This window comes from Pleurodeles waltl, chromosome 10 (assembly GCF_031143425.1).
Source record: "Pleurodeles waltl isolate 20211129_DDA chromosome 10, aPleWal1.hap1.20221129, whole genome shotgun sequence".
NCBI classification, from domain to species: domain Eukaryota; kingdom Metazoa; phylum Chordata; class Amphibia; order Caudata; family Salamandridae; genus Pleurodeles; species Pleurodeles waltl.
This window is the reverse complement of record NC_090449.1, coordinates 881,680,536-881,707,681: the sequence shown is the minus strand read 5'-3', so window position 1 is coordinate 881,707,681 and position 27,146 is coordinate 881,680,536.

The window sequence follows — 27,146 nt, the reverse complement described above, 5'->3', positions numbered from 1 at the left end:
ACCCCTTCCTATTTGCGATTCTGAAATGCATATATGCATAGCAAAGAGGCATTTGCGCCTCGCAAACGGCGATTTTCGCCGTTTGAAACGTGCAAATCCTTTGCTACATGTGGCCCTTAATCCCTAGTCTATGAATGAGAAGGTAATGAACTGTCAGTCACAGAAACCCATAAAGAGCTCTGAATTTGAAAGAAATTAAAAAGCATAAACTTCAGCAACAAATCAGCTCAATAGTTTAATATTCAGCCAGCACAGAACATCTCATGAGGAGAGGTTTGAAAACCTAAGTAGAGTCTCTAAACAGCATGTGACATGGATAGTAGGGCAAATGAGGGATGTGCATTCAATGAGGATAAGTGAGTGTTAGCCTACTCTAGGAACAGACACTATTATAGACAATCAAAGTTACAACTTTATGTGGTTTCTTCTTACTTCAGTCGACCAGTCATAGTTTGATGCAGCCATTGGAACGTGTTCATTACCCGTATTATCATAGGAACACAACATTCTTCAGACAGCAACTTCTAAGACCGCAACTATGTCTTATTGTGTAACTATTTCTTCCAAGTTCTCTTGATTCATCCTCCCATACAGGATTGCATTCCTGGGTGTGAACTTTCATATCTAACTTTAAAAATACCAAGTATATTCATTAGCTAACAGTGGTCTTTTTGGAAGTAGAAACATCTGTATAAACAAAAAAGAAAACATTTTGGAGAACAGCCATTTATTGTGTAAAACAAATCTTTCAAAAGGTCAATATCGGGCCTTATGCTGACTCTATCATTTCTAAGCCTAATTAACTATAACATGTCAGTGTTTCGGGCCTCATTACGATTTCGGCGGAAGGGAAAGCCCATCCACTGAAATTCCAACGGGGAGGTTGCCGCCATTAAGGCTGCGTCCCCATTGGGCCCATTACGGGTTGCCCCCGTGTCAGTGGATGGAAACCTCTGTTTCAACACACTGGCCTAGCGGGAAACAGCCTACAGCATTGTCTCTGGCTCGTGATGGCGGCAATGCTGTAGTGCAAAGGGTGCACCAGCACCCTCGCAATGTTCACTGCAAAGCAGACAGTGAACATTACAACGCCACTGGCCAGGGGGGCCCCTGCACTGCCCATGCGGTGAAACTACCATGAAATTGCTGTCAGAGAATTAAGTTGTAATCCCCAGGACAGCTGGATTAGGACCACTGGCACCACCAGACCGCCAGGACGACTAATCCTGGCAGTGCTGGCGGTCTGACTGCAGCACTTCTGCCACCGACCGCCGACGTGAACCTGGTGGTCACGAGACCGCTAAGTTTGTAATGAAGGCCTTAGTATTTCAGAGGTCTAGTACATTTAAATATGATTGCCTACTACTACTTTTGTATTTTAAACACATTTAACAAATCATTCGCTTTGCACATTATTTCAACATTATATTGTTCTTCTTTTCCCCAAAATGTTAAAACACTTCCCACTGCTTTCTCCTTCATTAGGCAGTGTCCAAGGAACAAAACAAGTTTTGAGCAGCACATTTGACAAGGAGAGTGGTCTGGAAGGATTGGATCATATTTCCCACCCATTTCTGAGTCTATTGCGTGGGCTGCCTTTGAAGTCTTGGTAATGGATTTCCTAGAAACAGGGGATATGAGGTGTTAATAGAAGGAGACCAGACTGATGTGAATATCCATTTGCTAAACACTTTTTCTGAGCTTCTTGTATGCTTAAATTTCATATTAAAACTGAAAAAGATACTCAATATGCAATCCTGCCATTGTTTTTCCTACACTAGATTACCTTTTTGCTGCAAATTTGAAAAAAATAGTATTTCATTTTTATGCAGGCCACAAAACCTTGCAATAGGAACTATGATTATTAAGGTTTATCATAAGGTAGTTTTACTTATACATCAACCCCTCCATTTCTCTATATTCCATGATGGTCTGAGATAGCAGCTTCATCAATGTTTAAACTGGAACGATTCATATAAAATTGGAAGGCTCCAACTTAGCACCTCCTACTGGAAAGAAGCCCATCTGAATAAAAAAAAAAAAAAAAACTAGATACTGGAAAGGACTTGGCCCTATAATGAAGCATATCACCTGATTGGTGGGTGAGGGCCAAGTGTCTCTTTAGGAATACCATTTATACAATACAAGGATGTTGTAAGACATAATTTTGACCCATTACATCAGTATGGAACACAGAGGGGATACACAGAGACATTTAGGCCCTCATTACAACCCTGGCAGTAAATCCCGCTTCCCGCCATGCTGAAGACCGCCAACATACCGTTGCGGCGGCAGAAATCCGCTACAGGTATTACGACCCACAGCTCGGAATCCGCCACAACACAGACACCCACACAAGTCTGCCACACCAAAGGTCAGTGATAAACTGACGATAGCAAAACCTACACCGTCACGCCAACAAGAATACGCCACACTATCATGACCCACGAATCAACGCAGCAGTCTTTCAACCGCGGTAATCCATTGGCGGTACACCCCGCCGAGCTCAAAATACACACACATTTACAAAACACAGCTACATTGGACAATTCGAAATGCACACACCTGATACATATACACACACCACACCCACACACCCAATCCAATATAAAGCACACACCCACATTACCCACAGACCCTTACAAACAAAAATTTGGAAGACGGCCAGAGAGAGAGATTAGCTAACACAACACCAGCATCCACAGACACACAACACCATCACTTATACAACATCCACGCACCTCAAACAATACACACCAACACATCCCCTCACACATCACAACAGACAGCACCTCACACATCACCCAAACCACATCATGGCACCTCAAAGATACCCCAGGTTTTCTGAGGAGGAGCTCAGGGTCATGGTGGAGGAAATCATCCGGGTAGAGCCACAGCTATTCGGATCACAGGTGCAGCAGACATCCATTGCAAGGAAGATGGAGCTATGGCGGAGAATTGTCGACAGGGTCAACTCAGTGGTACAGCATCCAGGAACACAGCATGACATCAGGAAGAGGTGGAACGACCTACGGGGGAAGGTACGTTCAGTGGTATCCAGACACCAGATTGCTGTACAGAGGACTGGCGGTGGATCCCCACCTCCTCCCCCATAACTAACCACATGGGAGGAGCAAGTCTTGGTAATAATGCATCCTAAGGGCCTCGCAGGAGTAGCAGGAGGACTGGACTCTGGTAAGGCAAATCTTTACTACTATATCATACTCCAACTCTTACCCTCACCCCCATCACACCATCAACTCCATATGTCCCACTATCACAACCCACACATCTCAATAACAAGGCCCTGCATGCAACACCTATACATGGACCACCATCACCAAAGCATGTCCAGTACAGAAACCCACACAGACCCCAAACCAACTATCACAAAAGGGCTAAAACAATGACGCAAGCACAGGAGTAGAGGGTAACTCACCCAATGCACAAGATGGCACACACTGATACTAAAATTATGCATTTACACCCCAACAGGACCCATACCCAACGACACCGGACAGGAGGTGCCAGACATATCCAGTCCCCCCACAGAAGAGGCCCACAGTGACGACAGCAGCTCTGCACACCTGGATCAAGATGACCAGTCAGGCCCATCAGGGACCTTGGGACAGTCGGTTCCCCTGACACAGTCCCAAACCACCACAGAGCCTCCCCCTCAGGAAACACCAGCACAGCACCCACCCACCGGGCCCATCCCTCTGTCCCCAGGACACGCCAATCAGCAGTGTATCCACCACTACTGGGACCCCAGGCAAACCCACCAACCCAAGACAATCAGGGGCCTGGGGTCAGTGGCAGTGGGCACACGGTTCAGGGGAAAGAGGCACAGGATAACAGGGAATCTGGGAGGACTGCTGTGCGACAGGGGGAGGACAGGGCCAGGGAACCCACTCTCCACGAGGCACTCTCCAACATTATGTGAGCATACCACCATTCCCAGGAGACCATGGGCACGGTACTGGCCAAGTTTCAGGAGACCCAGTGGCTGCAGGAGGAACACTACCTTGGGATCAGGGAGGACTTGAAGTCCATTAACACCACCCTGGTCACCATTGCAGGGGTGCTGGCAGACCTTGTGTACACCATGAGGGACACAGTGGCACACAAATGGCCCCATGACACTAGCCTGGATGATGAACAGCCCTCCACCTCGGCCGGCGCAAGTGGACAGGAGGCACCGCCACAGGACCAACAGGCCACCAGCACACCACCCCCTGCAGAAGGAGAACCACCAAGCAAACGGTCCCTGAGATTCAGCAACAAGACAGAGAACATTGCCAAGACCCCTGCCAGGAAATAAGACCCTCCTCAATGCCACCCTTCTGCCCCACCTTGTCACCCTGTCCACCTTAAACTGTCATAGCTCCACTTCTTATGCCCCATTGGACAATGCACCTGTGAGACCAAGAGACTGGACTCTGCCATGGACATTCCTCCACCATCACCCCAGCCCATTTCACACACCCCTCCACTTATGTGCACAGAAATAAACACCCTTGAATCACAAAACAATCTGGAGTCAGTCTGTGCTTTCACAAATGTGTAATTGCAAAATCTCGGGAATATAGCAATGTCAATGTACCTGTTCACATACCAATGTTACACAGCTGTAGGCCAGGAGTAAACATAGCAGAAGGCAGAAATTGGGACCCAGATCTGTGAAATGGAAAGCCAAAGTGACAAGTCAGGGTCCATACACAGAGTGAAAAAGGCTGACTTATGCTAGCTCCTACAATTGTATGAGATGTGGGAAGCAGTTCCATCTTCTTACCTGTGTCTCACTGGAAGTATTGCATGATGATGTTGTTTCGGTTGTCTACATATTCTTCTTCTGCCTCCTCTTCTTCACTGTCCACAGGCTCCACAGCTGCCACAAGACCAACATCAGGCCCATCCTCCTGCAGAAAAGGCACCTGGCGTCGCAAAGCCAGGTTGTGCAACATACAGCAGGCCACGATGATCTGGCACACCTTCTTCGGTGAGTAGCATAGGGATCCACCTGTCAGATGGAGGCACCGGAATCTGGCCTTCAGGATTATCCTCCTAGTTCACCCATGTGCTTCATTTTAGCGTTCCTCTGCCCTTGTCCTGGGATTCCGACTGGGGTCAGTAGCCATGACAGGTTGGGGTAACCAGAGTCACCTGCAAATATCGAGGGGTAACTGTTAGACATCGTTCAAACATTAGGGAAGCTCCCATACCCAGACACCAAATGAAACTGTGTGGGGACTTTAGGCACACCTATTAGCCACACATGGTGCCTCTGGAGGTGCCCCATCACATAAGGGATGCTGCTATTTCTCAAAATGTAAGCGTCATGCACTGAGCCAGGATACTTGGCATTCACATGGGAGATGTACTGGTCTGCCAAACACACCATCTGCACTTTGATTGAATGGTAGCTTTTCCAGTTTCTGCACACCTGTTCATTCCTCCGGGGGGGAAACAAATGCCACATGTGTACCATCAATGGCACCAATGATGTTGGGGATATGTCCCAGGGCATAAAAGTTACCTTTCACTGTGGGCAAATCCTCCACTTGAGGGAAAACAATATAGCTGCGCATGTGTTTCAGCAGGGCAGACAGCACTCTGGACAACATGTTAGAGAACATTGGCTGGGACATCCCTGATGACATGGCCACTGTTGTTTGAAAAGATCCACAGCCAGGAAATGGAGTACAGACAGGACCTGCACTAGAGGGGTATTCCTGTGGGATGGCGGATAGCTGAAATCAGGTCTGGCTCCAACTGGGCACACAGTTCCTGGATTGTTACACAATCAAGTCTGTAAGTGATAATTATGTGTCTCTCTTCCATTGTCGACAGGTCCACCAGGGGTCTGCACAGCAGAGGATGCTGCCATCTCATCACCTGCCCCAGTGGACGTGCCCTATGGAGGAGAACGGTGAGCTGAGGGTCATACAACACTTAGGTATCACAATGTTTTTTTGCAAAAATATTACAATTTCTCCATGTGCCTTTATCTGTCCGTATTCCTGGCCTAAATAGGTGTGACGCAGTTCTTTGGCCTGCCATGTGGCCCCCAGAAATGGCGGCTGCCTGACCTGTAAGGTGGGACAAGGGGAAATGAGGTAACTGCGCTGGCGTTGTACACTATCGCGGTAGGCGGTCGAAGACCGCTGCACAATTCAGCATTGGTTAACATTGGGCCCTATGGGTTCCAGGAGCCAATGACGATGTACGCCGGCGGTGACGGTACGCACCTCTGCGGACGTGGCCGCCATTTTCGAACTGTTCACTCACTTGATACCTGACCTTCAACAGGAGAGGACCTACACTGCAAGTGCTGCTGTGACCTGTGTCTGGAAGTGACAATGGCTACAGTGTCTGGGGAAAGGCCCCCTGCCTTCACTTCGGAGGAGTTAGAGAAACTTGGGGGTCTGCGGTCCTCCCCCAGTACACGCAACTGCACGGTCCTCCAGACAAACAGGTGAATACACTGTGAGCATGGTGGATAGCACATGATTGTATGGAAGAGGGAGGGGAGGGGCACAGGCCAGCATGTGAGGATGGTGTGTTTGTATGTACGTCTGGGCCAGGGTGGGAGGTTTGTAGGCAATGCGTGAGAACAACTGTACGGGATAGTAACATCCATTCTTACTTCACTTTTCCTCTAGGTCAGCGCCCACCAAAAGAAGGGTATTTGGTGTATTTGGGAAGTGCGGACCCTGGGGGTCTACCATAGACGGAGCACCCACTGCCAGAAAAGATGGGAGGACCTGCGCCGCTGGAGCAAGAAGACGGCAGAGGCCCAGCTGTGGATGGCTTCCCAACGTGGAAGGGGTGCCTGTCGCACCATGACCCCCCTGATCTACCGGATCCTGGCGGTGGCATGTCCGGAGTTGGATGGGCGCTTGAGGGCATCACAGCAGCCACAAGGAGATGAGTGCAATCTCTTTCAGCTGACTCTGCGCGCTTGACGAGGTGTCTGGGTGGGGTTGGTGGTCTGTGTGTTCCCATAGGCAAGGGCATATGCGCAAAGGTAGATCCATTGTTTTGCAGCCTCATTCCCAGTCCAACCCCAAAGGTGGTATTTGTCCTCTACACCTAGTCAGGCACCCATGGGTATCAGCTGTGCATGAAATGGGTCTAGACAGAGACCCCCTTGGGCATGTGTTTTTCCCCTGAACCGTTAGTGCTTGGCTTAGTGCGTAGGGCTGCTCCCTGTGTGTTGTGTCCTCCAACGGTAGTGGTGTTGCATGCACTGACCATGTGTCTCTTCTGTCTCTCCCACCCCTTTTTGTTTTGTCACCCTGTTCTTGCATGCATTAGCATCATCTGGCGGAGGAGCAGTGGCACCGGAGCAGGAGGGAGCTGCATCCCATATGGCCCTGGAGGGTGAAGTAATGGAGTCTGAAGGCACCAGTGGGATGGAGGGCGAGGGGAGCTCCACGACGGGGACAGGAGCATACACCAGCGACAGCGACTCCTCCTCTGATGGGAGCTCCCTTGCAGTGGCGGGCACCTCTGTGCCCATCGCATCAACAGGTACAGCTGCCACCCCCACTTCCAGGACCGCCCTCCCAACAGCCCCTAGGCGTGAGTCCCATGCCCGCTAACCCAGGAGGATGGGCATCTCCTTTGCCCCAGGCACCTCAGGCCCTGCCCCAGTCAGCCCTGCTGCCCTCAGTGAGGAGGCTATTGACTCCTGAGATCCCTCACTGTTGGGCAATCTACCATTTTGAATGCCATCCAGGGTGTTGAGAGGCATTTGCAACAAACAAATGCATACCTGGAGGGCATTTGTTCTGGGCAGGCGGCCCAACAGAGAGCATTTCAGGCTCTGGCCTCAGCACTGATGACAGCCATTGTATCTGTGTCCAGCCTCGTCCCTCCAACTTCCTCCACCCAGACCCAATCCCCTGTACCTCAGCCTATCCCAAGCGCACCATCAGACCAGCATGCACACTCATCAACACACAAGATTGGACATAGCAAACATTAGCACCACACATCCCACAGGCACTCACACAAGCACCATACCCATGCAGGCACAACAACATCCACTGCCTCCACTGTGTCCCCCTCCTCCACGTCCTCCTCCTGTCTCGTCTCCACTCACACCTGCATGCACTACATCCTCAGCCACTACCTCCATCACCAGCACGCCCATCACCACACATCGCTCACGTGCACTCACCACCCCCACTACCATTCACACATCCCCTGTTTCCTGTATCTGTGAGCCCTCCTCCCAAAGTTCACAAACATAGGCACACACCCACCCAACATCCATCCACCTCACAACAGACTCCGTCCCTTGCACCTTCACCCAAATTCAGCAAACGTACACCTTCCACAACCACTACTTCTTCCTCCACTCCCAAACCCCCTCCATCTTCCCGTCCCAGTGTGTCTAAGAAATTTTTCCTGGTTAACTTTGACCTCTTCCCTACACCTCCCCCCCACGTCCTTCCCCTAGGGCCAGGCTTTCCAGTTCCCAGCCCAGCGCCTCAGCCACCAAATCCCCAAACACAGTGCTCCCAGCAACTCCGGTCTCATCGCAGGTGCCACCCATCAGGGCTGCCAGTGTGTCACCTAGCGAGGCCAAAGAGCAGGCCATTCCACCACCTGCCAAGGTGAAGAAGGTGCCCACATGCCGGAGGGAGAAGCCGCACCTACCAGCAAGCAAGGGCTCCTCCAAACCAAAAGGGGACAGTGGCAAGACACCAGCAGCAACATCAAAGGTGGGGAAGGGACACAAGCCGAAGAGCAGGTCAGGACAGGGCACGGTGGCTCTGACTGAGGGACCAGAGTCACCCCTTTTGTCAACCACTACACCAACCTGTACGGCTGTGGACATCGCCACAAGCATTGCCACCAGCACCGCCACCAGCACCACCACCTGCACGTCTGCTGCCTCAGCAAACGTCCCCAGCATCATCCCCAGTGGGCAGCTGTCCGAGCCTGCAGGAGACGTCCTGCTGTGTCCCTCAACAGGTGCAGACACATGCACCACCACCAGCACCTCCGCCACAGACAGCGCTGCAAGCACCGCCACCTGCCCCGTGACGTGCTCAGACAGTGCCACCACAGCTGACATGGCAATCATCCCCAGTGGGCAGCCATCCGAGGCTGCAGGAGACGTCCTGGACCCTGCTCAGCGTCCATGAGGCATGACTCTCAGCACTGTTTGTACCTGCAGGTGGCAGGCGAAGTCGCAGCAGGGTGGAGTGTATCTCTGCCTCCATGGCGTATCATGCTACCTGTTCCCAGGCAATCTCGTGGCACACACACCCATGTGAGGGAATGGGACCTGCCACACAGCATGTGAAGCACTCTGGGCACAAAGCCCCCTCCAAAACCAGTGCAGAGATACATCCACTTCCTCAGTTCTTGGCAGGATGAAGCACTCTGGGCACAAAGCCCCCTCCAGAACAGTGGAGAATCACATCCACTTCCTCTGTCCTTGGCAGGATGAAGCACTCTGGACACAAAGCCCCCTCCAGAACCAGTGGAGAATCACATCCACTTCCTCAGTCCTTGGCAGGATGAAGCACTCTGGGCACAAAGCTCCCTCCAGAACCAGTAGAGAATCACATCCACTTGTGAGACTGTGGCTTTGTACTCCCCAGGATAGAGCAGTGGGCGAACCACCCACTGGAAAGACTTGTGAGACTGTGGCTTTGAACTCCCCAGGATAGAGCAGTGGGCAAACCACCCACTGGAAAGACTTGGGAGACTGTGGCTTTGCGCTCCCCAGGATACAGCAGTGGGCAACCCACCCACTGGAAAGACTTGAGAGACTGTGGCTTTGCACTCCCCAGGATAGAGCAGCAGGCAAACCACCCACTGGAAAGACTTGTGAGACTGTGGCTCTGCACTCCCCAGGATACATCAGTGGGCATGGAGCCCCCTCGTGGAGCAGTGGCGTTGTGTATTCATCCGGCTGAGGTGCCCCCCTCCCCTCCCTCTGAGGTGCCTGTTTAATTTCAATCTGATGCCCCTGCAGTGTTTTCTCTGTTTCGAGTCAGGTATCTTGTGTGGGCATCGCCCATGCACTTTAGGACACTGATCCACTGACAATGATTTGATTCATAACCGGACTTGTGTAGTTGGTGTACATATTTGTACATACTGATTTTTATTGATTACAATTGTTGCGATCATTTCCTTTTATCCTTGCGTTCTTCCCGGGGGTGAGGGGTGTATATGTAATATTGCTGCATGTATTTGTGTGTTTGGTGTTGTGGGTAAGGGTGGGGGTGGGGGTATTGCATGTTGCGTGTGTGTGTCACTCTCTTTTCCCTCCCACCCTCCCCTGTGTTGTAGGTGCAGTACTCACCGTGGTCGTCGATGGCGTCTTTCCTGCTCCTGATACAGAAGGAGGAAGACCAGCATGGGCAGGACCTGTTGTTCGGGCTCCATGACGTTGTGGTTCCTCGTTGGATGTCGAGAGGTGAGTGGTTTCCCTTCTGTGTACTGTTTCCGCCGTGCTTTTGATGGCGTTGGTACCGCCCCAGAAAAGGTGGCGGATAGGCCTCTTGTAATAGTGTGGGCGGTACTTTGTCCTCCACCTGTCTGTTGGCGGTTACCGCAGTGGTGTTTGTTTCTACCGCCGTGGCAGTCGGAGTGTTAAAGTGGCTCTCTATGTTGGCGGTTTCCGCCATGGTCATGATTCCATTTTATTTCCGCCGGGCTGTTGGCAGTATTACCGCTGCTTTATCACCGACCGCCAGGGTAGTAATGAGGGCCTTAGCCTTTAGTGTTGTTAATTTGCTCCGTACCTAAACGTGTACAGTGCTATTAGTTCCATTGAGTTGGTATGCTAACTGTACAGTTAAGTTCATGATAGATTGGTGCAGAAAATGCTGTGAAAGTTAAACGCCAAATGTGAGCTGCAATGCGCATTTAGATCACAAACATATGTGAATTAATATTATGGCTGTGGGTAACACCTTTGTACTCTACACTCTATACACTGATGTGTCAAGGAAATATATTTTTCCCTGGAGGAAACCTACCTTTATGCGTTTGATAAGTCACCCCTTAGTGAGCACAAGAAACCCACAGGGCTGGGTGCTTGATGTATGAAAGTAGAATATAATAAATATTAAAGATAAACATGTGCCTAGAGTGAAAATGTACCAAAAACTGTTTGTCACAGTGGAGACCGTTACATTTTCCATGAACAGGCCTGATGGTGACTAAAGGTTGAATTAAAAACAAATTAACAGGAACCCACTTGAAAGTTGTTAACCAGTTTTTGTCACAAATAAAATTCAATAATAAAAGTCGTTTTAAAAAAAAATATTTAAAAAAATGTAGTAGAAAACAACTTTAAAAAAGGATGGGACACAAACTAGTAACATCCAGAAGAACAATTCAGGGGCTGCTCATATGGTGTAAATGCTGACCTCTTATGTGGGATGAGTCAAGTGGGTGGACACAGGAAGAGATGAGACCATGAAGGACTGTCACAGCAGCCTCCATATTTCAATTGGAAATTCCAAAGTTGAGATCATGTGAGAGAATTCCTATTCAGCACCAAAGCTCTTAGACAAGTATCTGTGTTCCTTGCAGAAAGGACAGCTTTTCCCAGGACAGGGAGTGGGGTTGTTCCCATGTTTCCATGGCATTGGGTCTGAAAAGGGACACCAGGCTTATCCAGTTGAAAGAGAAGACATGAGCCATCTTGAATAAGAGTATATGGGAGGTTTACATTAAGGTAAGAAAGTAGCTCTCAAAAAAGGAAGTTTATTTTCGAGGAGGCGTGGGCAGAATTGGGACTAGGGAATTCTCCAATCACTAACTGGTGCATGAGATAAGAACAGCATCTTGACATCACCTACTCAGAACATTTAAGGACCAGGAAAAAAACTGAAAGAATTAGAAGTTTCCACTTGACAGCTGAGTGAAAAAAATTGACAGACACCCAATTTCTCCTGGTACCCATGTAATGTAATGTCAGGTAAACCGCATTTCTAAAGCACAACTGTTATTTCGAGGAGTGTCCAGCACATACAGTGAGACTCTACAGGGAAGCGAAAGTCCTACACCTGCATAAAGAGCCAAGTTTTCAGTTTCTTACGGAATTGGGTGGTAGCTGAAGTCCTCCAATGTTCCACCAGAAGTTTGTTCCAAAAGGAAGGTCCCAGAAAGGAAAAGGACCTGCTACCAATTCTGGACCACTGAGTCCTAGGGAGTTTGGCCAGGAAAAGGATGGTGGAGTGTAGGAGCCTAGGATGCACATTAAAGCCAATACTATCTCTAAGATAGCCAGCACTCAACTAATGAAGAGCCTTATGTATCAAAAGCAGAGTATTGAAATGGATTCTCTTCTTAACAGGCAACAAATAGAATTCTCTAAGGTATGGAGAGATATGTGCTCTTAGGGGTAAGCCAAGCAAAGTACGGGCTGCTGCGGTTTGGACCACCTGCAGTTTGTTCACTAGCTAATCAGGCAGTCCTATGTACAAAGCATTACCATAATCAAGTCTATTTTTAATTAAGGTCTGAACTACCAATTTCCCAGATGGAGAGTAAGAAAATACAAAAACATCCTCAGTACTTGCAGCAGACCAAAGCAAGATCCAACTACAGCATTGACCTGAGACTGAAAGGAGAGCTCCTCATCAGAATTGATGCCTGGATTTTTAACAGCACTTGTTTGACAAATTGGATGGAGAGCTTCTGCTGGTCAGAGAGAATGCCAGGGCTAAATGGTTCTCTCCCCAAAAAAGAGTAACTCCGTCTTTTCCTCATTAGATTCCAGCTGATGGTGAGTCATCCATTGAAAGACTGCTGATAAACAGGATCTAACTTTTTCACCAGATAATATTTCATCCTTAGCCCCAGGTAAAAAGTAGCTGGGTATCATCAGCATAAGAGATTATTTTAGCCCTGTGGGAGTCAGCTAAAAATGCAAGAGGGGTGCAATAAATATTATATAGAGTGGGGCTCAAGGCTGAGCCCTGCAGTACTCCCACCTGGAGATCGGATAACCCAGAAGAAATCAAAGGGCACCACTCCTCTTGACCCCTACCCTCTAGGAAAGAGCCCAGCAAGTTCAATGCTAGACCCTGATACCAATGTCATTGAGACAGGCAAGGAGAGTGGGATGGGGCACCATGTCAACAGATCAAGCATTATCAACACAGCACTGCCCCCGACATCAAAGGAACCCTAATATGATCTACCACCTCCACTAGTGCTGTTTCCATACATAATGGGACGAAAACCAGATTGACTTGCATGCAAAAATTGTTACTTTCCAAGTAGTAAGAGAACTAGTGGTTAACATGTTTTTGCAAAATCTTTGAAAGGGCTGAGAGTAAAGAGATGGGTCTATAGTTAGAAGGGTCACCAGGGTTGGTCTGGGGTTTCTTCAGCAGTGGCAGGATTTTTGCCTGACTCCACGCGTGTGGTACTATTGCTAAAGAGGGTACCAATACCCTGGTACCAGTATCCTGGTACCCAGATACTGTTGCTGCTCTCCAAGTCATCATTTAGTTAGCCTCCTTTTCATTGTGCTTCCTTTGTGCATTTTGTCAACAAAAACTTGTAAAATCTTAATTCTGAATACCATAACCCATATTTGAATTTTTTTTGTATCTTTTTGCTCATAGTGATATGATATTTTTCTGAATTTTTGTGGGAATTTTGTCACAGTTAGGTATAGGGAATTTTCCAATCACTAGCCAGTACCCAGGATAAATGGCACCTCATCACTGCAGAACATTCCGAGAGCTCAGAACACACCTGAGGGAACAAGAAGATTGTGTGCTATCTGGAAAAAAATGATTGAGGGACTCCTGATTTCTGTTGGCACCCACCAGGTTTTCCATCAAATATTGTACTAAAAGTATTGCCTGGCCATAATATTGTGTTCAAGATGTTGTGACTACAAAAATATTGTGGACCAAAATATCAATGGTATAATATCCAAATGTTACATTTTGTTTACTCAAATGCTGTTTTTTATTGTGGTGTTTTATTTGATTGTTTTTTTTTTTTCATTTTGAATGTTATAGTTACTTTGAATATTGTAATTAAATTATTTTTAGGTCACAGGATTTATTTGGGGATTTTAAACGGATATATTAATAAATGTATTTTTTTATTTCTGTTATCTATTAGGTGTTTCTTATTTATATAAATATCTAATATGTTTTCAAAGCATTTATTGTTTCTTCTTTGTATTGTAATTCTTAAATATTTTAGGTTAATCAAAATTCAGTAGTCATCCTGACCATTTCTCTGATAGACAGAATACAGTTTTTATAAAGTATAACAGTTCACTAAATCTAAAGCACGAACCAATATTTGTACATTCACAACTCAGAATTCTTCAGAAAATGCCCCCATTCCATTTGACTTTCAATAAGTGCTTATATTGAACCCTTTTATTCTGAGCCATCATTATCATTTCAACAAACCAGGCTGCATGTACAGGTACTACCAGAGTCTTCCAAAGTAACTTAGATAGGATAGTGCTCTTGCTGGTCTCTGACTTGTGTCTGTTGTAATCATTGGATCCTTGAGGTTTCAAGCAAGGCAGCCCGAGATGCTGTTCATATGAGAACACCTTCACTTGCAGTTTTCAAGGTGTCCAATACCAGTCCCCAATAGCTTGTGAGCTGTGGGCCTGCCCACATAATTTTAAAATATCAATGTCTGCCAGTCCATAGCTCTAATAACTGGGGTCTGGGCTCATGTGTGCATCATAAAATCTTTTACGTGACCAGTGCCACTCATGTATACATTTATAGCAGCTAAATTTCAGCCTTGCATCTCTTGCTATACGGTTCCTACTAAGATAGTAGGACTGTGTATTTAGGATGGCAGAACATCAGAATGGGGGAAACTAAGTCAGTCAAAACACCATCAGAACCTGTCAGCCCAATTCCTGGCTAGCTCATAGTGCCTCCCCCAAATCCCTAAACCTACCAGGGTGTAACATTATTATGGAAAACTGGACACTCTGACTCCCCAGGGAAGTCGTGGAAGCAGATCTCACCCTTTTTTTGTATTACACGTGGATGCCCAGGTGAAAAACAAGAGAGGTGCAAGACAAGTTTTCAATATATTGAAACAATCATACTCTTGCACAAAGAGAATGAGTTGTCATAATTAGGAAGAAGGAACAAAGCAAAGTCACCAGCATTATGAACATGATAAAGACAATAAATAATCCAACCATGACAAATGAGTTCTAGAGGTTCCTGCTAACCCTAAGGCTATACTGAAAGCATAGCTAGTGGGCCCTCCTGTCTGGCCTGATCTAAGGGATTAGCCTTAGCCCCATAACTGGAGAAAGTGTCAGGAGTCAGACTGTTGTGTGGATGGCAATACTTTCGGGAACCTGAAAAAATAGTGTCAGCAAACCTGTAGGTCAGATGCAGCATTTGTCCCAGGATGGTAGCAGCTGGAAGGCCTCCTTTCAGGTCAGTGCAACACTTATATAATAAACCCACACTGTGCTAGAAGCACAGATCAGATTAATGCTATGACAGGATGCTAGAAGATGTCTTCTGAATAGGCAACACAAGAACCAGGACATCATTTACTGTTTTCTTAGCCTTGAACAAAATGTTTTGATTAGATGTTGAGAAAAGGCTAACTAAACAAGCACATTCTACAGCGTACTCCTAGTAAAATATAATACAAGGAAATTGCGTAAAATGTCATTACTAAAAGCGATGCTGCTGAAACATGTAAAATATCAAATATAAAAATTAAGCTAAAACAGGGGAACCAACTTGGGTCCAAGACGTCCTCACGACACCCTGTGAAAAAGACAGATTCTAAAAAATCCATGCTAATAAAAGAGAATAATACAAATATAAATGTTCACTGCAAAAAGAAAGCAAACAAAATATATAAAATAAGCCAATTAAAACATGACAATTAGCTTAAAAACAAGGACCAAAAGTTAATGGAGACATCCATGATGTAATTCAAATTGTCAGTGGTAAAGGAATCCAAAATAGATCCTGCATCCGCAGATGAAAAAACATCAAGAGTCTTGGTGAGTAAGACGAAGAAACAAACATGATCAAGAGCCTCAGCCACCACTGAGGAAGTAGCTCCATGCAGAGCCTTCAGTGGGTGAGCCAGAAGAAAGGAACCCTGGAGCCATAACATCCATATACATGTAGAGTAGCAATCGGATCCTCATCGGACAACTCCAAAAATGAGCCCTTAATGGGAACATCAGCAGGTTCATGTCTGTTGATTGTATCAACTGCATTGCAAAACACATATCCAGTACACACTCAAAAGTGCACTAAAGACAACGGATCACTGGCTGGTCACAGTAGAACTATACTGGACAAAAGACAAAATACAACATCTCTTAGTTCCTCCAATAAAGGTACGCCAAAGTACGGTATCATGCATTCATGACACAGCTGACGTATGGCAGTGCCATTACCATTTGTCTTTGGAATGGGACATCCACTGCGAGCAACAAAAGTAGATTTAGGATAACACTAGTTATGAATAACACAAGTTATAGGCCTCCAAATTAACTCAAAAACAAGTAGTGTGTAAAGGATAGAACCACTCCAAAAACAGTCTGGACGGGGCTGACCCAATTGCCTTAACAAAGTGTACAATACTGTGGTGCTAGTAGCATTAAAAATATGACTCACAAGTTTACCGAAGGACGACATTGCAACTTTTAATTCAAAAGTTTCACTGGCAGATGTAAGTGCCACATCTTTCTGAAACAATAGGGCTTTTACTCTGCTCAGATTGTCAAAGTTAACTTTAAAGATTGGAATGGAAGGTCACAAGCTACCCTAATCTCATACATGGCGGCAAAAAGTATGTTGCCACATCAGGTCACTATTTGAGAAACAGAAACCACATATAGGACACCTGCTCACTTCCCACAAAAGCCTTGATCATTCAGCATTAAGGGGGTCATTATGACCCTGGTGGTCGGTGTTATAGTGGCGGTAGTACCGCCAACAGGCTGGCGGCACATACTGACAAATTATGACATTGGCGGTTTGGCAAAAGCCAAACTGCCAATGTACCACACCGACCGCCACAGAGGTAATGACCGCCGGGCTGGAGACTACAGTCTCCAGCCCTGCAGTGATCACTAGGCCACCCACGGGAATATGACCCTGCCCACTGCCATGGTTTTCGTGGCTTTTTTGTCGCCACAAAAACCATGGCGGTAGGCACTATCAATGCCAGGGAATTCTTTCCCTGGCACTGATAGGGGTCTCGCCTGCCCCCCTCTCCCTCCAGACCCGCCAACATACACACACCTATACACACAGACATACACACGCATACATACACAAACCCATAATTCACCCATGCATGCATACATCCATCCACACACACATCCACACCCACTGACATATGTACAAGCACACACTCATTTGCGCAACACAACATACATGCACACTCACATCCATTCATGCACACATGCATCCCACACGCCAAACACCCGCATGCACGCACACACAAACACACATCCACAACCCCCCCCACACACAAAAACCCCCACCCCCTCCCCTGTCGGAGCACCCGACTTACCTGCTTGCAGGCGGTCCTCTGGCAGGAGATGGGAGATGGCGCTGCTCCCAGCAGCAGTGTCCGCCAGCAGAACACCTCCAGGCCGTATCATGGATCATGATACGGACTGCGGTGGTCAACTGACGTGGTGCTGCTGCGTGCAGCAGTGCCACCTTACCACCGTCCGCCGCCATGTGTTGAGACGGGGCCACTCACCTGAAAAGGAGGATGTCTGCAGGGGCGATGCCCCTAACCTTCTGGAACACCTCGCGGCACTTCCTGGTGGACACAGAAACCCCGGCAGGTGTGCCAAAAGGAAAGGGGGAGTGGAAGAGAAAGAGACAAAACACTGCCACGTCTTGCCATACCAGCCAGGCACCCTGTATCTTCAGGGAGCCAGGTCGTTGTTGACAGAGTGATAGTAGAGTTAGTGCACTCACTTTCCTTGAAACTGAATCTCTCTTTCTGATATGGGCACGGGAGCAGTAGAAGAACACCGGGATGCTCCAGCCCTTTTCTTGGATAATAATAACTGTTGGTACAATTACTAGCACTGTATTACCAAAACCCCAAACTGAGTACCATAACAATAAGTACTGCAACACTAGGCCTGGCTTCACAGAAATTCACTGTTGCACACTACAATTAGAACTGTGGTTGCACTTATCATGCACAAAAAAGACAAACAAGGGCATTAATTATATCACGTATAACTTTCCTGCATACATAAGTTTAAACAAAAAGGAACAAAAACAATCTAAGAAATACAAATGTCCACTCTCGGTTTAAACAGTTAGGGTGGCACAGTTTGGTTTGGTTTCACTGTATGTGTGAAAACCCCTTCAAAAGCAAATTCCTCAAACCTGAAACACAGGCATGAATGACACAATTTAAATCCAAGAGTTATGCTATTATAGAAAGAAAAGTCACGTAAATGATCTTTTAAAATTGCACTGTCACTTTTTGTAGTATTTGAGCTCAAGCAGATTTCCTGAAGCACATTTAGGCAAGTAACCAGAATAATAATGTAGAATGTACAGAAATGCATTTGTCTCTTCCAGATAAGCACTCTGCCAAAATACGAGGTCTGAAATACACCAGCTGTTCTAGGAAAGCGCGACGCTCAAAGAACAAACTCCCTGGAGAATACTAGTCACTTAGCTGCAGTCTTTTCCGGCGTGCTGGAGGATGCCTGGTGTCAGCTGGTACAGGAACGTAGAAAAGAAGTGCCTCAAACGTCCTGAATATGAGGATGACAGCAGGGGCTGGACTGCCAAATCAGATGCTGAGATCAGGAAACAAAACAAAGCCAAGCAGGGAGGCATGCTTCACTCTGCTATTTATAGCCAATCAGGAAAGCAGTTGAGTTTCCACATGTGGATGAGTCACCACAACCAATTAGAAGCACATGTCTACACCACACCCAATTAGAAGCACATGCCTACACCTGCTCACATTAGCAAACAAGCATTGGTAAAACAGGCATTGATAAAAACCAATTGTGTAACACAGCACATCATGTTAACTTAGAAACATGAAGGTTTAACCAAGAACAGAGATATGATTTAACTCTAATCCTTGGGGATGCTGACAGATAACGCAGAAGGCACCTTGGGGATACCTGACACCATGACCGTAGCCAGAATTCCGCCATCCTTCTGGTGGAATTCCGGCTACGGTCATAATATGGCAGTCGGCAGGTAGCCATGGCGACAGTCTTTTGGCAGCCGTCGCCATGGCAGTAGGTAGCATTTACCGCCAGTGTATTAATGAGGGCCTAAGTAACCGCCATTTCTTCGTAATGGAAACACTGGGTGAATCAAGGAAACTGGTACTCCCTTCAAGTAACATGCCAGATTGGCCACAAAGCATTAGAGATTCTCTGCAATTGCACCTGTTTACAAATCATTGATTGGCTTACAGAAGTTTTGCATTTGTTTCCACTAAGAAAAACTTCCCTGTCCACTCTCACACATTTGTAATCGAAGGGAAATTCCCACATCTAGTGTATAAAACTCTCACCTAGAGCTGCATATCTACCTACTCAAGAATGTTTCAAATATGATGTAAACTTAAACACAGATATTGGCACTGAGATTACTCTGTGTATTAGCCATAGTTCTGACGGTGATTCAGCAACTGTAAAAGGCAACTTTTTAAATTTCTCTGTATCGGGCATTGTGCATGTAGTGTCAGTATTTGTCATTATCTTCTGCTTGCATGTTAAATTAAATTGCAAAAATAATTATGTTGAGTTCACATACTTCCAAGGCATGCAGGTTTCATTTCAGAACTTGCAAACTAACTGCATAATAGAACTTAGTTGATTTTGCTCATGATGTAAAAAAAGACATGTCATTTTGAATGATGTCAATTGAAGAAAACACAATGTTATTAGAGTGAAGACATGTGTTAACAGTGTATTCATTCCGTTATGGACAACAGACAATGCTTTTTCCAAATTAATCTGATCTAATTACCTTAAACGAGCAGCTGCTTCCATTTGAGAAAGTTTCCAAATCTCATTATAAATGGCATAAAGAAATCTTTTTTAACAAGAAGATCTAGAACCTAATAAGAGCTCTTGTAAATCCATTTCATCAGAAAGGTGAGAGGTGCTCTTTTACAGCTGATAATGTGGAATGTTGCAGCAATTGCTGACATAATGTCCCTAGTGACAGTCCCCGTGTGTTGTGACTGGGTATAACAAGGATCGAGTCTGCTTGCTGTAAACTCCTGTGAGGAGTTTATAAAACATGCATGTAAACCATTTGTGTCCACTGGTCACAATAACCACCCATTGGGACCTGAAAGTCTACAATTAACTGTTTCATTCTGTACCATACCATTGAGCCGTAGTTCTGTGTAATTCACCAATTTTTGCAATCAATTGATGGAATACTGGGCACATAATTTTTTTTAAGTTTTGCTATACCTATGCATGCAGACTGCTGAACAGTGCCATTCAGAAAAATCATGTGCAATGGAATCAGACACTTTAAGTAAGGGATCCAGGCCCTGCACTTGCCAATCTTTTGTTTTCCAAACTGATTTCGAAACACTTTCTTTCTCTCCAGGATTAACAGACTTTAATAGCTAGTTGAGAAACAAATGAGTTTGAATAAATACATTTTGTGTTGGTCAGCATACGTTTCTTTGCTTTTGAAGGAGTTAGCTTGAAATAGTAAGATGCCAGATCAGAAGTATCATGCCCAGAAAAAAATAGGAATTTGACTGAATATGTTTTTGAACTACGCACTGGAGGAGACAGGCAGTGTTCCCATTGTGCATAATTAAAAACTGAACGTGGAGTATTAGCTGTGTGTTGATAATGGTCTACATTGTGATGGTAACAAGACATCTTTGGAGGAGTCAGGCAATGTTCCCATTGTGTATAATTAAAAACTGTGCGTGGAGTACTAGCTATGTGTAGATTATGGTCTGCATAGTGATGGTAACAAAACATTTCACCACAATTAGCTAGGTTCATGTACATATCTTCACTATCAAATACAGTATAATATTCAGGCTCAGAAGGTATTGAAGACAATGGGGGTCATTACAACCCTGGTGGACGGTGTTAAAGCTGCGGTACTACCGCAAACAGTGCGGCGGATAAAAAAATGGAATTATGACCCTGGCGGAAACCGCCCAAAAAGACAGCCACTTTAACACACCGCCCGCCACGGCAGTACAGACAAGCAGCGCGGCGGTCACCGCCAACAGACAGGTGGAACACAATGTACCGCCCATAGTATTACAACCTGCCAATCCGCCACCTTTTCCGGGGCTGATTCACTGTGGATAAAAACACGGCGGAAACAGCTTTTGCAATGGGAAAACGCTCACCTGAACACATCCCACGAGGAACGAGGACTCCATGGACCCGGAACTGCAAATCCTACCGGCCCTTGTGTTTCTGCTCCTCTACGACCAACATCTACGTAGGCGCCAAAGACAACGGTGAGTACTGCACCTACGACATGGGGGAGGGGGTAGGCAAAAGTTAGGGGGACACCCACCAAACACCCCCACCCCCACCCCCAACCTCGCATAATACAACAAACACACCAATGCATTCACAAAAATCACAGTAACAACCCACAATCCCCCCGGAAGAATGAAAAGACAAAGCGAAATTCGGTCAAACATTGTAATGTGGCAATATACATGTCATACAAAAATATACAGATATATATGAAAATCAGTCATAATTATATACATTACGAGAAGTAGTGCAGATATGTACATAACAATGTCCGTGCACCAACAGTCCAAAAATGCATGGGCGAGGCCCACAAAGGATACCTGACCACAATCGGAGAGAACTCTGCCGGGGCATCAGACAGAAATACTACAGGCACCTCAGGGGGAAGGGAAGGGGGGGCACCTCAGCCAGATGACTGCAAAGCCAGATCCACGACGGGGCTCCATGCCCATTGATGTATCCTGGGGAGTGCAAAGCCACAGTCTCTCAAGTCTCTACAGTGGGTGGCTTGCCCACTGTGCCATCCTGGGGAGTGCAAAGCCACAGTCTTTCAAGTCTCTACAGTGGGTGGGTTGCCCACTGTTCCATCCTGGGGAGTGCAAAGCCACAGTCTTTCAAGTCTCTACAGTGGGTGGGGTGCCCACCGTGCCATCCTGGGGAGTGCAAAGCCACAGTCTCTCAAGTAGATGCAGGTCTCCACTGGTACTGGGGGGGACTGGTGCCCAGAGGGCTTCATCCTGTGCAGGACAGACAGAGTGGATGCAGGTCTCCACTGGTTCTGGAGGGGGACTGGTGCCCAGACTAGATGAGTCTCCCCGTGAAAGTTCCTGTCCTGTCACTGTCCCAGCTGCACATGGGATAAGGATGCCTGATGTGGCAGTCTATTCATTCCTACCCGGTGCTTGCCCTGTTCAGCGGTCTTCACCATGGCGGTCTTTGCCCTGTTCAGCGGTGCTTTGACATGGCGGTTCTGGACTGTTCAGCGGTGCTTTGCCATGGCGGTCTTTGCCCTGTTCAGCGGTCTTCACCATGGCGGTCTATGCCCTGTTCAGCGGTCTTCACCATGGAAGTCTTTGCCCTGTTCAGCGGTGCTTTGACATGGCGGTTCTGGACTGTTCAGCGGTGCTTTGCTATGGCGGTCTTTGCCCTGTTCAGCGGTCTTCACCATGGCGGTCTATGCCCTGTTCAGCGGTGCTTTGCCATGGCGGTCTTTGCCCTGTTCAGCGGTACTTTGACATGGCGGTTCTGGACTGTTCAGCGGTGCTTTGCCATGGCGGTCTTTGCCCTGTTCAGCGGTGCTTTGACATGGCGGTTCTGGACTGTTCAGGGGTGCTTTGCCATGGCGGTTTTTGCCCTGTTCAGCGGTGCTTTGACATGGCGGTTCTGGTACGGACATTGGTGTGTGGCATGACGTTCCCTACACTGGGCATTGGTGTGTGGCATGACGTTCCCTACACTGGTCATTGGTGTGTGGCATGACGTTCCATCATAGCCCACCTGGGCTGTGGCAGCCGGGGCCCTCCTGGGCACTGAGTCCGGCGGTGGCGGTGGTCTCCTGACCAGTGACAATACTTGTGCCCTCCTGGGCACTGACTCCGGCGGTGGCGGTGGTCTCTGGACCAGTGACGATACTTGGGCCCTCCTGGCCAATGACTCCGGCGGTGGTCTCCTGACCAGTGACGATACTTGGGCCCTCCTGGGCAATAACTCCGGCGGTGGTCTCCTGACCAGTGACAATACTTGGACCCTCCTGGGCAATGACTCTGGCGGTGGTCTCTGGACCAGTGACGATACTTGGACCCTCCTGGGCTGTGACTCCGGCGGTGGTCTCCGGACCAGTGACGATACTTGGGCCCTCCTGGGCTGTGACTCCGGCGGTGGTCTCCGGACCAGTGACGATACTTGGACCCTCCTGGGCTGTGACTCCGGCGGTTGTCTCCTGACCATTGACGTTACTTGGGCCCTCCTGGGCACTGACTCCGGCGGTGGCGGTGGTCTCTGGACCAGTGACGATACTTGGGCCCTCCTGGGCTGTGACTCCGGCGGTGATCTCCGGACCAGTGACGATACTTGGGCCCTCCTGGGCTGTGACTCTGGCAGTGGTCTCTGGACCAGTGACATACTTGGGCCCTCCTGGGCAATGACTCTGGTGGTGGTCTCTGGACCAGTGACGATACTTGGGCCCTCCTGGGCAATGACTCTGGCAGTGGTCTCTGGACCAGTGACGATACTTGGGCCCTCCTGGGCAATGACTCTGGCGGTGGTCTCTGGACCAGTAACGACGGTGCTGGCGGTTGTGTCTCGACCGCCGGAAATGATGGCGCACTTCTCCGCCGTGACACTCACAACAGGCTGGGCAGACTTCCTCTGGCCCTTCCCCACCTTTGGTGGAGTCACAACTGACTCTCCAATCCCCTTGGAACCCATGTGAGTTGGTTTCCCACCAGGAGTCTTCACACGGTCCCGTCGTCCACTCTCCAATTTTAGAGCCTTTACAGGGGGTGGGCTGCCAGTGCCTTGGCTCCGGGTCACACTGCCTGCCCTGGTGGCCGGTGCACTCCACAAACATTGAACAGGCACCACTGGTATTAGAGGCTTTTTGGCTGAGGCGCTACGACGGGACTGATGAATTGGAGGGGGTGGTTGGGGCAAAAAGGTCAACTTTACAGATGGACAGTTTCTGACGAACACTGGGATGGGTAGTTGGAGGGGGCCTGGGAGTGGAGGAAGAGGAGGTGTCACTTTAGGTGTTTTGGGTGCAGGTGCAGGTACTGGAGGCTGTCATGAGGTGGATGGATGTTGGGTGAGTGATTGCCGGCGTTTGTGTACTTTGGGAGGGGGCGTCACAGACACACTGGGAGAGGACACAGGGGACGTGTAAATGGGAGTGGAGGTGGTTAGTGCAGGTGAGCGGCTTGTGGTGCTGGGTCTCCTTGTGCGATTCATGGTGCCTGTAGATGTGGTGCATGCAGATGTGTGTGTAGACAAGACTGGGAGGGAGGAGGGAGAAGAGGAGAAGGGGGACACAGTGGAGGCACTGGATGTTGCTGTGTCTGTACGTGGGTGAGGCTTGCGTGAGTGCCTGTGGGTTGTGTGGTGCCTATGTTTGCTTGAGCTACCTGTGTGTGCTGACTTGTGTGCATGCTGGTCTGTAGGTGAGCTTGTGATGGGCTGGGGTACAGGAGATTGGGTCTGGGTGGAGGAGGTTGGAGGGGGGAGGCTAGACACAGGGACATTGGCTGCCATCAGTGCTGAGGCCAGAGATTGCAGGGTTCGCTGAAGGACAGCCTGACCAGAATGAATGCCCTCCAGGAATGCATTAACGTGTTGCAGCTCTCGTTCTACACCCTGGATGGCATTCACAATGGTAGACTGCCCAACAGTGAGTGACCTGAGGAGGTCAATGGCCTCCTCACTGAGGGCAGCAGGGGTGACTGGGGCAGGGCCTGAGGTGCCTGGGGCGAAGGTGATGCCCACCCTCCTGGGTGAGCGGGCACGGGGCGAATGCTGAGGGGCTGCTGGCAGGGTGGTGCTGGTAGGGGAGGTGGCGGCTGTACCTGTAGAAGTGGGGCGCACAGATGGTGCCACCACCACCAGGGAGCCCCCATCGGCGAACGAGTCAGTGTCGCTGCTTGGTGATCCGGTGGCCGACGTGAAGCTCCCCTCGCCCTCCGTCCCACTGGTGCATTCTGAGTCCGTAGTGTGGCCCTCCATGGCCATGTGGGATGCAGCTCCCTCGTGTGCTCCGGTGCCACTGTACCTCCGCCTGATGATGCTGATGTACAAAAGGACAGGGAGAGCAGAAAAAGGGGGGAGACAGAAGAAAGAGAGTTTTAGTGCATGGCATACCGCTACCGTTGGCGGACAATACAGACACAGCAGCCCCCTGCATTACGCCGTGCTCCTGCCCTCTGCACATGCAATTTCTGGGATATGGCCTACATGGCAATGGTGGACATCTGCGAACATGGATGCCACAGGGGCAACTATACCTCGACTTGGCACTGTGCTGAGGTGGGCTAGAGTTCCACATGGCCTACATTACGGAGGGGCCTTGCCTACCGAACTCGCCCTGGCCTAGGGACACCCACAGCCCACCTCCCCCACCCAGACACCTCCACTGCACGCAAAGTCCGCAGAATGAGAGTGTACTCACCCCCTTGTGTCTGCTGTGATGCCCTCAAGCGCCCATCCAACTCCGGGTAGGCCACCGCCAGGATCCGGAACATCAGGGGGGTCATGGTGCGACGGGCATTGGGAGGCCATCCCCAGCTGAGCCTCCGCCGCTTTCTTGCTGCAGCGGCGAATGTCCTCCCATCTCTTATGGCAGTGGGTGCCCCATCTCTGGTGGGCCCCCAGGGTCCGGACCTCCTTGGCGATGGCACGCCAAATGTCCCTCTTCTGGTGGGCGCTTACCTACATGACATGCACAAGGAAAGAGGAACAGTCATTACCAACTGCACCGTCGTTGTGAGTGGCCCCCTCCCTACTCTGGCCATGTGGCCCATTCGTTCCCATGCATTAATGTTCTATGAACTCTGCTCCCTTCCCTCTTCCAACCAGCCCTCTCCACCCAGGCCTAGCCCATACAACGTGCTCCCTCTGTACTAACCTGTTGGTCTGGAGGACCGTAGAGTAGCGTGTACTGGGGAGGACCCCGTCTACCAGTTTCTCCAACTCCTGTGCAGTGAAGGCAGGGGCCCTTTCCCCAGACGCAGCATCCATCGTCGCTTCCAGACCGAGGTCACAGCAGCACTTGCAGTGTAGGTCCTCTCCTGTCGAAGGTCAGGTATCTAGTGATTGAACAGATAGAAAATGGCGGTGACGTCCGCGGGGGTGACGTCCACGGCGGTGCGCATCATCAACGCCAGCGCACCTGTTCATTGGCTCCTGGGACCCATAGGGTCCAATGTTAACCAATGCAGCATTGCGCCGCGGTCTACGACCGCCTACCGCGACGGTGTGCAACACCAGCGCAGTTACCCCACAATCCCATTGTCCCAGTTTAGAGGTCAGGCAGCCGCCATTTCAGGGGCCCACATGGCTTAATTGACCTCTGCGTCACACATAGCTAGGCCTACACTCAACACACATACAGGAAGGGTTTTGTGAGTGGTGTAGTCTTGTGTGTAACTGTGGGTACATACCTGGAGGAATAATGACTGATTCGTCGATGTTGTTCTTCGTAGGCACCGTCAGCTGGGACAGTTGAGAAGATGGCGGAATCCTCCGGTGTACCGACCGCTGGTGGACCTGTTGACAATGGAAGACCAGTTTGACCGTGCCACAATCCAGGAACTCTGTACACAGTTGGAGCCAGACCTGATGTCACCAATCCGCCATCCCACTGGAATCCCCCCTGACGTGCAGGTGCTGTCAGTGCTCCATTTCCTTGCAAGTGGGTCTTTTCAGACAACAGTGGCCATGGCATCAGGGATGTCCAAGCCTATGTTTTCCAACGTGTTGTCCAGAGTGCTGTCTGCCCTGCTGAAACACATAAGGAGATACATCATTTTCCCTGCGGTGGCAGATTTGCGTACAGTGAAAGGTGACTTCTATGCCCTTGGACATATCCCCAACGTCATAGGTGCCATTGATGGGACCCATGTAGCTCTGGTCCCCCCCCACAGGAGTG